Here is an 8,875-nt window from a genome sequence, read left to right as displayed (position 1 = left end):
TACAGGAGGAGATTGTTCCTCCTTCTCCAGCAAGGCATCTGGTGGTGGATTTGAACTGTACACCTCTGGGATTGCAGTGCAGCTTCTTGTCACTAGGCCACCAGAGCTCGTCAGCCCTGTTATTCTTAGGGTCTCTCTTCACTCAGCAACACCCGACAACAGCTTTAGCACTTGGTAGAAGTGACCAAAACTTGGGCTACAGGAGCTGTATTAAGTCATCTCTGCGCCATATTCCTCACGGCGTAATCCACGTGCCCCTTCCTAGCGTTCAGCCCACATGGGGTGTTGTGCTTCCGGAGTAAAACGGGTGAACTGGTGAGACTGCGACTCAAAGCGGATGCTACAACACTCTACATTATCAGGACAGTGAGCATAGGCCTGTTGTTGTTATGACGTGCCATCCAATCCACTACTCACGGCAACCCAGCGAATGAGAGATGGGAACCCTTTCCTGTCCCGTGCTGTCCTCCACATCCCCATTATACTTGAGCCCAGTGTGGCAGGCACTGTGACAGTCCCTGTCGTTGATGTCTGTTTCTGACCCTCCACCTATCCCAGCGTGATGTCTTTTCCAAGGGACTAGCCCCTCGACAACATGCCAAAGGGGTGTGTGTGTGTGTGTGTGTGTGTGTGTGTGTGTGAGCTGGGGAGGAAGCAGAAATTACAGCAAGTTATCAAATGATGGTAGCACCAGAATGGCCATATTGTTGTTGTTGTTGTTATGTGCCGTCGAGTCGCTTTTCGACTCATAGCGACCCTATGTACAATAGCCCTAACCTCTGCTCTGTCCTGTGCCAGTTGCACCGTCTACGACACACCCATCCCGATTATCCCAGTCACTGAATCAATCCACCTCATAGAGGGTCTTCCCCTCCTGCGCTGTCCTTCCCCCTCCCAAGCATGATGTCCCTCTCCAAGGACCTGTCTCTCCTTACAACATGTCCAAAGTATGTCAGACGAAGCCCCAGAATCCTTGCCTCCAAGGAGCCACCCGGCTTAACCCTTTCCAGGTTGAATCTGTTTGTTTTCTTGGCAGTCCATGGTATTCTCAGTACTCTTCTCCAGCACCACAGCTCAAAGGCATCAATTCTCCGTCTATCCTCCTTGGTCATTGTCCCACTCTTATGCATAACAAGTGATATCGAAGACCATGGCCTGTTATATCAAGAACATGTTTTTCTTAAATGCCTCCACACCTGTGCAAGTTGAAGAAAGGGTTAATTGTTCTCTTTTTTTCCTAGAAACCTGGGGATTCAATGATCATTTTCTTCAGTGGTTGCACAATGAAAGAAGAATCGGGAGAACTAGACGGTTCTATAAACGTTCTCCATCAGAAAATTGCTCTGATTGTTACACAGTTCTTCCTCCTTTAAGAGAAAGTCACAATATGCTTGACTTCTGTGCAAGAGGTGCGAAATCAGTTTTAACCTCACCCTCAGTCAAGCAGAGCAGAAGTAAAGACATAAATAACTCCACTGAAGTTCTCGAAGACAAGGCAGCCTTGGTTCCTGTGGGCCGTGAGCAATTTTGTACTGAAATAAAATTCCCCAAGAGCCAAAGACGCAAGACCAAGAAGTCCTTTTTGTGCAGCGAGTGTGGGAAAGCCTTCTACAGAAAGTTTTTGCTAACTGACCATCAGCACATCCACACAGGACAGAAGCCGTATAAATGTGTGCACTGTGATAAAGCCTTCTTCCAGAAAAAGCATTTCAGGGTCCATCAGAAGAGGCATTTGCCAGAGAAACCGTACAAGTGCAGTGAGTGTGGAAAAGGATTCCTTCGGAAGATGAATCTCACTGTGCACCAGCGGAGCCACACAGGGGAGATACCCTATGTCTGTGGCGTGTGCGGCAAAGGCTTCACCTACAAGGGCGGTCTCCTGAGTCATCAGCAGGTGCACAGTGACAAGAAGCCCTACGTGTGCAACGAATGTGGTAAAGCTTTCAAAAGCAGGGGAAGTTTCACCACGCACCGGAGAACTCACATGGGAGAGAAGCCATACGTGTGCGGGGAGTGTGGTCACCTCTTTAGCAAGAAGTCGTGCCTTCTCAACCATCGGAGGTTTCACACAGGCAAGTCCCCCTTCTGCGGCGACTGCGACTGCGGCAAGTGCTTGTCCCAGAAGGCAAAGTTTAACAATCATTGCAAGAGCCACACGGAAAAACCGCCCTTCCGTTGCAGCGAATGCCAGAAGGCGTTCCAGACCGAGGGCGAGGTCACTGTGCATAAGTTATCACACACCAACGAGGGGCCTTATGGCTGCCAGGAGTGTGGGAAGGCTTTCTCCTACGCCTCTAGCCTTTACTTACACAGGCTAAAACACAACAAGAAGAAGCGTCTGGATGGGCTCAAGGTTGGAGACCCTTCCCTGAGGAGTCACAGCTTGTCTCTTCGCCGTGAGCTCCAGGGAAAGAGCCCTGTGAGTGAAGGGAGGCCGCCTGGGGCAGCACAGACATCAGCAAACAACGGGGGACTCCTAGCTAAGAGGGACCTGGTTCTTGTGGGACAGCCTGATCCCAGACATGGATTATCGGGAGAGAACAGAGGATTTGCAGAGCAGACAAATCCTGTGAATACAGTGATTCAGATTGTGCCTCTCAATGTCATCCCTGTGGTGGTCCCTTCCGTGTCCAATTATATAATATTATATACCCTACAGAATCCATAGGCTAAACCCCGAGACAGTCACTGAGGATGAGGGTTAAACAACGTTTCTGCCTTACTGTATCCTCGGGGTGGAGGGGGATAAAAGTCATGAATGTAGAAAATGGATATTGTATCTATGGTTTTAGGTATTAAGGCATAATGTGGTGTTTTGTACACGTCATTTGTTTTGTGATATAAACTGGATGAATGAAGCCAGAGTTGCTAAAATAAACACAGTTTTTAAAACAAGAAAGGTCGTTGATGTCTGGAATGTTGTTGTAGTTATAAAACCACATATTCGTAGCTGGTGGGATGGTATACAAATGGTTCGAGAGCGGAAGATACTGAATTAGCAGAATACGGGGGGCATCTGTGTGAGTTCTGTTCCCCACGTGAGTGTAAAGGTTAACCAGTCTGTCTATAGTACAGAAGAGCACTTTATATTATGGGGAGGGACTTCACAAAACAATATAGTTATGGAAGTTGAGTACGACTCACAGAGACCCTATAAAGAGCTAATCTAAACCCTGTCCAAGCCTGTACCATCCTCATCGTCGCTGACATTCTTGATCCTTTGCTGCGGTCACTGGGTCAGTCCATCTCGTCGAGGGTCTTCCTCTCTTTTATGGACCTTTACCAGCATGATGTCCCGTTCCAAAGAATAACCTCCTCTAACAACATGTCCAAAAAATGGGAGACAAGGCATCCCTCCCCTTGCTTGCAAGGAGCATTCTGGCTGCACTTTTCCAAAGATAGAACTATTGTTTGTTTTTGTTTTTTCTTTTTTTTAAAGTCCATGGGATATTGAGTTCTGCAACACTGGAATTTGAAGGGATCAATTCCTATTCTTTGTCATGCTTCGTAGGCATAGCAAGTGACTGGCTGAACAGACTATGGCCTGATTCAGGCACACCTTAGTCTTCAGACTAACATCACTGCTCCTTGGGATTTTTGGAGAGGTCTCAGACAGCAGCCTTTTCCAGTGCAGTGTGTCTCCGGATCTCCTGGCTGTTGGTGCTGAGATTGTTGATTATGGATCCAAGTAAGATGAAATCATTGACAATTTCAAGATGGAGAAGTCTTTTCTCTGTCTCCCATGATGTTGTTTATCAGTTCCAGTGGTGAGGACTTTCGTCTTCTTATTGAGATGAAATCCATATTGATGGCTGTACTCTTGAATCTTAAGCAGCAAGTCTTTAAAATCCTCCTTACTTTCATCAACCCAGGTAGTGTAATCTGCATAAAGCAGGTGGTTGATCAGTTCTCCTCTGATGCTGTCATGTTCCTTTTCAGAGAGTCCAGGTTCTCGGCATACAAATTTGGTGTGGAGAAATTATAAATCCTGGCATATACCTATCCTGATTTTTAAACCATGTATTGAGAGTACCATGGACTCTGCTAGGAAAACAGATTCATCCTGGAAAGGGTTAAACCGGGCAGCTCCTTGGAGGCAAGGATTCTGAGGCTCCGTCTAACATACTTTGGACATGTTGTGAGGAGAGACCGGTCCTTGGAGAGGGACGTCATGCTTGGGAGGGTGGAGGGACAGCGCAGGAGGGGAAGACCTTCTATGAGGTGGGTTGATTCAGTAACTGGTGTAATCGGGATGGGTGTGTCAGAGGCAGTGCAACTGGCACAGGACAGAGCAGGGTTTAGGGCTGTTGTTCATAGGGTCGCTACGAGTCACAAGTGACTCAACAGCACATAACAACAACAACAATCTTCTCTTTCTCTGTCCAGACAACTTTGTGGCATCATATGAGCACAATTACGTGTCTAGGATTCCCAGTCATCTCAGTTTCAGCCAATTTTTTTTTACAATTCATACAGTCAAAACAATAGTATTCCATCAAGTGTAATTAAGTTTAATGTCACATCCTTCCCTTGTACCTGGCCCTCTTTCTAGCAGGTGAGGGAACAGCAGTGAATAAACTAGACACTTGGAGAAAACATAGTCCTGGATCACATTTCACTGGACTCTTGACACTGCAGCCTACATAATTTAAGGATAATGTAATGTCTACAGTGAATAAAATGCTGTTGGTAGATGCCAGTGGTGGGACTACCTGTAAACAAGGTGACAGCTTCCCTTATCCTGTGCCATCTTCATAATCTCTGCCATGCTTTATGCACATTGCTGCTGTCACTGTGTTAATCCAAGTAATAGGTGAAATGCTAAGTACCATCAAATCAGCCCCAAGAAGAATAGATCTGAACCTTGTCCTTCCTGTAAGGTCCTCCCGATCTCATTCACGCTCTATCAAGCTCATTGTAGTCACCTGTGTCATTCCTTCCCTTGCAGTGTCTTCTCTTTTTTTTTTATTTATTATTTTTTGTGTGTCTACCATCAAATCGGATCTGACTGGTACAGGAGGAGACTGCCCTCCTTCTTGAGCAGAGCATCTGGTTGACTCGAACTGCTCACTTCTGGGATAGCAGTACAGCTTCTTGCCAGTAGGCCACCAGAGCTCGCCAAGTGTCTTCTCTATTTCTAAGATTATCTAGTTCCCCACAGTGTGTCAAGTTGCAAGAGCACATGCCCTCTCCATATTGAAGAGAGGAAAGCCAGGCTGGACTGTATTGGACAAAACCCAAGGTGGGAATCTCTTCAGGTGAGTGAGCAAAAAGGGGTGGGTCGGGAAGACTGTGGAAGACACATTCGGTGAGAGAAGGTGTCATATTTGTGAAGAGTGACTGGAGATAACGTCAGAATACAGCCTCTCATCCTTCTTCCCTTAGGACTCTGTTTCATGAATTTAGAGAAATACACTGCTGTGTCTTCCAAGATGAATCCAGATAGAGCCGTGTTTAGGTTTTACCTTTTAAGATTAGATTTCTGTTTTGTTCATCTACATTTTGATAGTTTGGATTCCAACATTTTCTTCTTCTCTGTATTCCCAAATCTTCTTCATAAGCTTTTGTTTTATTCTTGAAAATTCACCGTCCAGATCTCTCAAAGTTAGAATTCCTAACTTTTATCCATAATGGCATCTTCCTCTCTGGAAAAACACGACCTAGACCAGCGGTGTGTAAACTCCACTGAGTTCCCAAGGTGGGAGAAATCTCCATTAGCACTGTCTGCGTCCTCAGCGCCAGCTGATTCCAGTGAGCTGACACAGGCCTTCGCACCCACTCCACACACACGGTCATGAACCCAGCTGTCCCTCTTATCACACTCACTCTTCTCCCTGGATTCAGCAGTTATTGTCATGGCCACACAAGACTCACCAGCAGGTTCACACTGGAGAGAAACCCTACATGTGTGGGGAGTGTGGGGAAGGATTCATTCACAAGGCCAACCTCATGGTGCAGCAGCAAATTCACACGGGGATGAAGCCCTGTATATGCAGCGACGGTGGCAGGGACTTCAACCACCAGGCAAGCCTCACTGTCCGTCGGCGAAACCACAGGCAGAGAAACCCTACACATGTGGTGAGTGTGGCGAAGGCTTCACATACGAAGGCAGTCTCCTTAGCCACCAGCGGACGCACACTGGCGAGAAATCCTGCCTGTTCAGCGAGTGCAGCAAAGGTTTCAAGAATAAGACCAAGTTTTACCAACCACCAGAGAACTCACATGGGAGAGAAGCCATATGTGTGCAGGGATTGTGGCCAGGGCTTCACCAAGAAGCCAGGCCTCATTGCCCATCAGAGGTTTCACATGGGCAAGTTCCCCTTCTCCTGCAGCGAATGCAAGTGCTTCTCCCAAAAGTTGAGCCTCAGGTCGCATCACAAGATTCATGAGATGCCCTTCCATTGCAGCGAGTGCCAGCAGGCCTTCTGGACCAAGAGAGACCTCACCGTGCATCAGAGATCACACACGGGGAGAGGCCCTGTGGCTGCCAGGACTATGGGAAGACTTTCCTACGCCTCCAGCCTTTACTTGCACGGGATAAGGCAAAAAGAAGAAGTGTTTGGATGGGCTCAGGGTGGGAGACCCTGTCCTGGTGAGTGCCAGCTCGGCCCTTAGCAGTGAGCTCCAGGGAAAGAGCCCTGTGAGTAAAGGGGGGGCCTCCTGGGGTAGCTGAGACATCAGGAAACAATGGAGGACTCCTAGTTAAGAGGGACGTGGTTCTTGTGGGACAGCCTGATCCCAGAGATGGACCATCAGGCGATGCCACAGGATTTGCACAGCCAAGAAATCCTGTGGATACAGTGAATGGCTTGTATCCCTCAATGTCATCCCTGTGGTGAAACTTTCAGTGTCCAATTATATATTCTTTTATACCTTACAGAAATCATAGACTAATCCCCAAGATACTCACTGAGGCAGAAGGTTGAGCGCCATTTCTACCTCACTGTGCGACTACAGACTGTATCCTGGGGGGTTCAAAGTCTTGAACACACACACACAAAATTCATGAACACAGAGAGTGGATGTTCTTCCTATGGTCTTAGGTATCAAGGCACACTGTGGTGTCTTAACATATCATTTGTTCTGTCATACCAACTCGAATGAATGAAACCAGAGTTAACCTATGCAGGGACAATAAACTCGATTAATTTTTAAAACAGGAAAGGTCATTGGTGTCTGGAATGTATTTGTAGATGGTGGGATAGTCCATAGATGGTGTGAGAGGAAAGATGCTGAATTAGCAGGATATGGAGCACATCTGCGTGAGTTCAGTTCCGCAGGTGAGTGTGAAGAGTTAACTGAAAACCAGTTTGTCGTCAGCACGGAGCAAAACTTTCTATTAAAGCAGAGAGGCTTAAAACGATGTTCTTGTTGAGTACAACTCACAGAGATGCTATGAACAACTAATCTGAACCCTGGCCTATCCTGTGCCATCCTCCTCTCTGACACACTTGAGCCATTGCTGCAGTCACTGTGTCAAGTCTATCTCGTCGAGGGTCTTCCTTTCTTTTCTGGACCCTCCACCTTTCCAAGCATGATGTCCCTTTCCAGAGAATAACCTCCTTTAACAACGTGCCCAAAGAATGTGAAACGAGGCTTCCCTTGCTTGCGAGGAGCATTTGGGACACACTTCTTTAAAGACATAATAATTTGTTCGGTGCGCAGTCCATGGGATATTCAGTACTAAAACACCACAATGTAAGGCATCAATTCTTGTGTCATTCTTACTCATTGTCAAACTCATAAGCATAGCAAGTGATTGAAAAACCATGGCGTGAGTCAGGCACACCTAAATATTCAGACTCCTATCTCTGGTCCTCAGTATTTTGGAGAGGTCTCTGACAGCAGGCTTTTCCAATGCAATGTGTCTCCTGATGTCTTGGCAGCTCATGTTCAGCTTATTGGATTTTTGGATCCAAGTTAAATGAAATTGTTGAGAATTTCAAGATGGAGAAATCGTTTCTCTATCATGATGTCCTTTATCAGTCCGGTGGTGAGGACTTCTGTCTTCTTGATATTAAGATCCAGTCCATGTTGATGGCTGTAGTGATTGATCTTATGTAGCAAGTCTCTAATGTCCTCGCTTTCAGCAAGCAAGGTAGTGTAATCTGCTTGTTGCAGGTTGTTGATGGGTCTTCCTCAGATCCTGATGTCATGTTCCTTTTCCTAGAGTCCAGCTTCTTGAATGATTTGCTTAGCATTCAACTTAGTTGTGGAGAGAAAACAACTCGGACATATAACTTTCCTCATTTAAAATAATGTAATCATTTGTTCAGAAAATTTCTTGGTCTAGATACAGGTTTCATATGAGCGTAATTATGTGTCGAAGATTCCCATTTGCCTCAATTTTAGCCATGTTGTTGTTGTTGTTGATTTTCCTCATGTCAACCATGACTCATAATAACACTATAAACAAAAGGCCTGAAGCCTTTTTATAACTATGATCATTTATCAAAATTCATAGTTTCCAGAGGCATGTTGTTTAGGAAGTCGATAGCATTCCTGCTTCCAAACCTGTCTTCAACTGGGAGCTTCACCAAACACCATCCACCCTGGCTAACCGTTATGGCATTTGACAAAAGGTTTAGCACCACAGCAACCTCATGCTGTTGTTAAGTGCCATCGAGTCAAATATGACTCATATTGAGTCAAATGTGACTCATAGCAACCCTATGAATGAAGTATCTGAATACTTATACAACTTTCATCGTTTCTCCAAGTTCATAGGGTTTCTGAAGGCAAGCTTTTTTTTTTTTGGTGAGAAAAATTTATTACATTTATAATTAGCCCGCTGGACTCAGTTTAGATGATCCCAATTTTGTTGGCAACATCCAAAGCATCATAATCAGGAGCAAGTCGAACATAGGCCTTCTTC

The 8,875-nt window shown here is 45.9% G+C and overlaps 1 pseudogene; it reads left to right on the top strand.

Annotated features, from left to right (window-relative positions):
- LOC102848341 overlaps positions 1-8,875 on the top strand; it is a 16,651-nt pseudogene that overhangs the window by 4,996 nt on the left and 2,780 nt on the right.

The sequence above is a fragment of the Elephantulus edwardii genome, unplaced genomic scaffold (assembly GCF_000299155.1).
Source record: "Elephantulus edwardii isolate Elephantulus edwardi_28Jun2011 unplaced genomic scaffold, EleEdw1.0 scaffold00208, whole genome shotgun sequence".
Classification (NCBI taxonomy): Eukaryota; Metazoa; Chordata; class Mammalia; order Macroscelidea; family Macroscelididae; genus Elephantulus; species Elephantulus edwardii.
Note: the sequence above shows the minus strand (reverse complement) of the source record. Positions and strands in the feature narration are given on the sequence as shown.